This window comes from Lactuca serriola, chromosome 3 (genome assembly GCF_051521515.1).
Source record: "Lactuca serriola cultivar US96UC23 chromosome 3, Lser_US96UC23_V15, whole genome shotgun sequence".
In the NCBI taxonomy this organism is placed as follows: domain Eukaryota; kingdom Viridiplantae; phylum Streptophyta; class Magnoliopsida; order Asterales; family Asteraceae; genus Lactuca; species Lactuca serriola.
The window spans coordinates 286,530,656-286,535,836 of NC_136410.1; positions in this window are offsets into that span (position 1 = coordinate 286,530,656).

Consider the following 5,181-nt stretch of genomic DNA (forward strand, 5'->3'; position numbering starts at 1 on the left):
ACCACTCTTCTATAATCAACAATGGCCTATAATCCTTGCTCCAGATGCACACAATCGATTTAGGGTTCTTCTCAGAAGGCTAAAATGAACAATGACGGCCAATAAGTCTCCTTTATATGTCCCAAACCTGAACGGTTAGGGTTTTCGCTAAACAGCGTAGACTCGCCGAGTCCATATCTGGACTCGTCGAGTCCAGTCGCGAACCCGCGACCAAGTCTGCGATCCTACTCGGCGAGTCTAGGCTCCAACTCGCCGAGTCCCCTCTTAAATCACCCCAAAAACATAATTTAACAATACCTGAGATTTCGGGCTGTTACAACTCTCCCCCACTAGGATTAGACTTCGCCCTCGAAGTCTCACTCTGCAAATAGTTACGGGTGCTGCTCCTGCATCTCACGTTCCGGCTTTCAAGTCATTTCCGATCCCTTACGTTGTTGCCACTGAACCAACACCAGAGGTACCTCCTTGTTCCTCAGAACCTTGATCTTCCGATCCCTGATGGCCACTGGTCTCTCAGCATAATTCAGGCTCGCATCCACCTGAATATCCTCCAATGGAACCACTGCCGACTCATCGACTATGCACTTCCTCAATTGCGACACATGAAAAGTGTCGTGGATCTGTCCCAACTCCGCTGGCAACTCCAACCGATAGGCTACCCGGCCTATCCTTGCAATCACACGAAATGGCCCAATATACCGGGGCCCCAACTTGCCCCTCTTCCTGAATCGAATCACTCCTTTCCAAGGAGAGACCTTCAGGAGAACGAAGTCGCCAACTTGAAACTCAAGCTCGGATCGGCGCCTGTCTGCATAACTCTTCTGTCGGCTCTGGGCGGTCAATAACCTCTGTCTAACTTGCTGAATCTGCTCTGTCGTCTGAAGCACGATCTCTGTGCTGCCCATCACTCTTTGTCCCACTTCTCCCCAGCAAATGGGGGTCCGACACCTCCTACCATACCACAGCTCAAAAGGTGGCATACCAATGCTCGAATGATGGCTGTTGTTGTAGGAAAACTCTGCTAAGGGTAAATATGCATCCCAGCTACCCCCGAAGTCTAACACACACGCTCGAAGCATGTCCTCCAGCGTCTGAATCGTCCGCTCGCTCTGACCGTCTGTCTGGGGATGGTATGCGGTACTAAAATGCAATTTAGTACCCAGCTCCTCATGAAATTTCTTCCAGAACCTGGAAGTGAAGCGCACATCACGGTCTGAAACAATCGAGATCGGCACTCCATGCCGAGATACTACTTCTCTCACATATGTCTCCGCCAACTTCTCCGCTGAAGAACTCTCGCTGATGGCAAGGAAGTAAGCACTCTTTGTTAACCTATCCACAATCACCCAAATTGCATCGACTCCCCTGGCAGTCCTTGGCAATTTGGTGATGAAATCCATAGTGATCTGTTCCCACTTCCACTCAGGAATCTCCAATGGCTGTAGCTTGCCATGCGGTCTCTGGTGCTCGGCCTTAACCCTATGGCAGGTCAAGCACCTCTCAACGAACCATGCGACGTCCCTCTTCATACAGGGCCACCAATGCTCTTTTCTCAAATCCAAATACATCTTCGTAGCACCGGGATGGATCGAGAATTTCGATCTATGAGCCTCTTCCATCAAAGTAATACGCGTACCGCCCTCGAACGGTACCCAAATCCGACCCTGAAACGTCATAAGCCCTCGTCCATCCTTAATGAAATCTGAAATTAACCCCACAACCCGCTCTTTCTTCTGTATCTCTGGTCGCATAGCCTCGACCTGTGCCCCACGAATAGCATCCAATACTGGAGTCATCACAGTCAGTCTCAAGCATACATCTCGCAATGGAGTGCTCTCCGCCCTGCGGCTCAATGCATCGGCTACCACATTAGCCTTGCCTGGGTGGTACAGGAGCTCACAATCATAATCCTTGACCACATCCAACCATCTCCTCTGACGCATATTTAGATTGGGCTGATCCATCAAATACTTCAAGCTCTAATGGTCCGTGTATATCGTACATCGAACCCCATACAGGTAGTGCCGCCAAATCTTGAGAGCGAACACTACTGCCCCCAACTCTAAATCATGCGTGGGATATCTCGCCTCATGAGGCTTCAGCTGCCTCGACGCATAAGCTATCACATGACTCCTCTGCATCAACACTGCACCCAGTCCCGAAATCGATGCATCGCAATATACTACAAAATCTTCCATCCCTTCCGGGAGAGCTAATACCGGGGCTTCGCACAACCTCTGGCGAAGTGTCTCAAAGGAAGTCTGTTGCTCGGGTCCCCATGAGAATGCAACACCCTTCCGGGTCAATCTGGTGAGCGGCACTGCGATCTTGGAGAAATCCCTAATAAATCTCCGATAGTACCCTGCCAACCCAAGGAAACTCCTGATCTCAGAGGGTGACTTCGGCACCTCCCAACTCATCACCGCCTCAACCTTGGCCGGGTCGACCAATATCCCTTCCTGATTAACAACGTGTCCTAGAAATTGGACCTCCCGCAACCAGAAGTCACATTTGGAGAACTTTGCATAAAGCTTCTCCGACCTCAATACCTCAAGGACCTCTCTCAAATGCTCCTCATGTTGCTCTCTAGATCTCGAATACACTAAAATGTCGTCGATAAATACAATCACTGACCGGTCCAACATCGGTCTGCATACCCTGTTCATGAGATCCATGAACACAGCCGGAGCATTGGTGAGCCCGAAAGGCATCACCATAAACTCATAATGCCCATATCGTGTCCTAAATGCTGTCTTCTGGACGTCCTCATCCCGCACTCTCACCTGATGGTATCCTGACCTCAGATCGATCTTGGAGAACCAAGATGCTCCCTGCAACTGATCGAATAAATCATCGATCCTCGGTAACGGGTAACAGTTCTTGACCGTCAACTTGTTCAACTCCCGGTAATCAATGCACATCCGGTGTGAACCATCCTTCTTCTTAACGAACAGAATAGGTGCTCCCCACGGCGAGCTGCTCTGCCGAATGAATCCCTTCCCCAGCAACTCCTGGAGCTGCGAGGACAGCTCTTGCATCTCTAGAGGTGCAAGACGATAAGGCACCTTAGCAATAGGCATGGCCCCTGGAACCAGATCGATACCAAACTCTACTTGCCTCACAGGAGGTACTCCCGGCAGCTCCTCGGGGAAAACATCTGGAAACTCACGCACCACAGGGACTTCCTCAACTGACTTCGGTCTCTCGGAAACCTTCCGCGTATCCATCACATATGCCACAAAGCCCTTACAGCCCTGCTGTAGACACTGCCTCGCCCTAGCGGCCGAACAAAAAGCTGATCCCGAACGGGTACCCTCGCCGTACACCGAAAGAACTCCCCCACTATGGTCTCGTATAGTCACCAACTGACGCTCACAGTCGATGACAGCGCCGAATTGGCTCAACCAGTCCATGGCCACGATGACACAGACGTCACCCATCGCAATAGGAATCGGGTCGATCAGGAACTCAACCCCGAAAATCTCTAGCACGCATCCTCGAAGAACCTCCGTGGCATAAATCACTTTCTCGTCAGCTATAGAAACTCTCAAAGGTTGACTCAACGACTCACGACTAACGCTGATATGCTGACTAAAGGATAAAGATACAAAGGACCTACTCGCACCCGAGTCAAATAACACTAAGGCAGGCACAGAGTTCACAAGGAAAGTACCTACACATATAATAACATAAGCATAACATCTCAACTTTAAAATAAATACATGAATTACAGCATACCTGCCACAACATCGAGCGCAGCGCGGACCTCCTCCGCAGTCAGCTGAAAGGCTCTCCCCCGAGCCCTCGGGGCCTCGGCCTTCATCGGTCGAGTCGCAGTAGCTCTGGCAGTAGGTGCAGATCCCTGAAGAAGCTGAGGGCACTCGGCCTTCCGATGGCCTGTCTGGTTGCAATGAAAGCAAATCGTAAACCCCTTGGGGCACTCCCTAGCAATATGCCCCTCCTTGCCACACTTGTAGCAAGCACCAGATCGACATACCCCATCATGACTCTTGCCACACTTACCGCAAGTGCGCCCCTTCGAACCTCCTGTCCTCGAATCAGCGGACTTTATCCGCTTGGCTGCCGGCTGGGACTGAGCCGGTCGCCGGTCCACCCGCTGAGACTCGGCCTCCTCCCTGGCCTGGGTCTCCAACTCGATCTCGCGCTTCCTGGCATTCGCCTGAAGCTCAGCAAAAGTATGGTAAGTGGAGTTTGACACAAACTCCCGGATATCCCTCCTCAACACTCCCAAGTACCGACTCATCCGAGCCTGATCAGTGGACACCAGCTCGGGGCAGAACATCGCCCTCTCATGAAACTTCCGCGTGATCACCGCAACAGAATTAGTACCCTGCTTGAGGGTTAAGAACTCCTGAACCAATCGTTCCCTCTCCACCGAGGGAACGTACTCGTCCCTGAACATAGCAGTAAACCCCTCCCAAGTCACTGCTGTAATCTCTGCCAAAGTGAAGTTCGTCGTCACGAACTTCCACCAGTCCTTCGCTCCCAGACGGAGCTGGTTCAAAGCGAACCGTACCCTCAGGTGCTCCGGGCATGAACAAGTGTAGAAGCACCCCTCTATATCCGCGATCCACCTCATCGCAGCAATCGGAACCTGCGTCCCATCGAACTCTGGTGGCTTCGTGTTGCTGAACTCTCGGAACAGCAACGAGTCACCCCCCTGTGTCCTGGCAGCGGCCACAGCTGCGGTAGCTGCAGCGGCTGCAACTTCAGTCAATGCGGCGTACCGCTCCTCGAACGTCTCCATCAGGGTGGTCTTAATAGACCCAAACATCTCCGGGATCTCGGCCCGGATCGCCGCAGCTACCTCCTCGTGAATCATCTGACGAATCTCCTCGTCACTCACACCGCTCGAACTCGCTCTGTGGCGTGGTCTAACCATGATGTCTCTGAAATACAACATAAAACTATCAAAGACCCCATCGAGAATAATCGCACTCGATAACGCAACCCTACTCAGTCTCCGATATCCAGGGATTCTTACTTGGGTCTCCTACTGCCCCGGTGTCTTCGGTAGTACGGGCCCAATACTATCGACCACACCGCATCAGCATTCATCCCAAATCTTCCTCCCCAAACCCCGGATAGTGAGTACTCTACTTCTGTTATGCACTATCTACCCACACACTAGCAAAGCATCTCATATCGGCAAACTTCCCT